Genomic DNA, 1,632 nt, shown 5'->3' on the forward strand with positions numbered 1-1,632 from the left:
TTCACCCATGTAATTTACCTTTGCTATTGCAGGGTTCTCAAGATCATAAGCTTCTTCAGAAGCTGCCTCTTTATTACTATTGGATGCATTTTGCCATCCATTCAGACTTTGAGAAATCATGTTGACTTGCTGAGTCAACACTTTGTTCTGAGCCAATATGGCATTCAGAGCATCAATTTCAAGAACTCCCTTCCTCTGAGGCATCCCATTATTCACAGAGTTCCTCTCAGAAGTGTACATGAATTGGTTATTTGCAACCATGTCAATAAGTTCTTGAGCTTTTGTAGGCGTTTTCTTTAAGTGAATGGATCCACCTGCAAAATGGTCTAATGACATTTTGGAAAACTCAAATAGACCATAATAGAATATATCTAATATGGTCCATTCTGAAAACAATTCAGAAGGACACTTTTTGGTCATCTGCTTGTATCTTTCCCAAGCTTCATAGAGGGATTCACCATCTTTTTGTTTGAAGGTCTAAACATCCACTCTAAGCTTGCTCAGCTTTTAAGGAGGAAAGAATTTATCCAAGAAGGCTGTGACCAACTTATCCCAAGAGTCCAGGCTATCTTTAGGTTGTGAGTCCAACCATGTTCTAGCTCTATCTCTTACAGCAAAAGGGAAAAGCATGAGCCTGTAGACTTCAGGATTTACTCCATTTGTCTTAACAGTCTCATAAATCTGCAAGAACTCAGTTAAAAACTGATAAGGATCTTCAGATGGAAGTCCATGAAACTTGCAGCTCTGTTGTATTAGAGCAACTAATTGAGGTTTCAGCTCAAAATTGTTTGCTCCAATGGCCGGAATGGAGATGCTTCTTCCATCAAATTTGGACGTTGGTTTAGTGAAATCACCTAGCATCCTCCTTGCATTATTGTTGTTGGGTTCGGCTGCCATCTCCTTCTCTTGTTCGAAAATTTCAGAAAGGTTATCTCTGGATTGTTGTAATTTAGCTTCTCTTAGTTTTCTCTTCAGAGTCCTTTCAAGTTCAGGATCAGCTTCAACAAGAGTGTCTTTTTCCTTGTTCCTGCTCATATGAAAGAGAAGAGAAAAAGAAAAGGAAGAAGAATCCTCTATATTTGGACAAAGAGGATCGTTATTATTAGTAGAAGAAGAAAGGAATAAAAGTGGAGAATCCAATCACAAGGGTGAGGATAGAGGCAGTGATTGGAGATGAAGAGAGGTGAAGAGAAGTGTTAGTGAATAAATAAAAAAATAGAAGAAGAGAAGAGAGGGAGAGTTCGAAAATAATTTTGAAAAAGTAGTTTATGATTCTCGAAAATTAAAGATAAGATATAATTAAAATTAAAATTTAAAACAATTAGTTAATTTAAAAGAATTTTGAAAAAGGGATGAGATATTTTCGAAAATTAGAGAGGGAAAAGTAGTTAGGTGGTTTTGAAAAAGATAAGAAACAAACAAAAAGTCAAATAGTTAGTTGAAAAAGATATTAAATTCAATTTTGAACAGATAAAAAGATAAGAAGTTAGATAAGATATTTTTAAATCAAATTTTGAAAAAGATAAAATTTTAAAAAGATATGATAAAAAGATAGGATAAGAAGATATGATAAAAAGATATGATTGAAAAAGATTTAATTTTTAAAATTGAAATTAATTACTTAACTAACAA

General features: G+C 33.7%; 1 non-coding gene across 1 annotated transcript; it reads left to right on the forward strand.

Annotated features, from left to right (window-relative positions):
- The first annotated feature begins 390 nt into the window (after positions 1 to 390).
- LOC127746037 (small nucleolar RNA R71) lies at positions 391 to 498 on the forward strand. Its single transcript, XR_008007658.1, has one exon. It is a non-coding gene; the product is annotated as a small nucleolar RNA R71 (small nucleolar RNA).
- Positions 499 to 1,632: the final 1,134 nt, after the last annotated feature.

The sequence above is a fragment of the Arachis duranensis genome, chromosome 3, assembly GCF_000817695.3.
Source record: "Arachis duranensis cultivar V14167 chromosome 3, aradu.V14167.gnm2.J7QH, whole genome shotgun sequence".
In the NCBI taxonomy this organism is placed as follows: Eukaryota; Viridiplantae; Streptophyta; class Magnoliopsida; order Fabales; family Fabaceae; genus Arachis; species Arachis duranensis.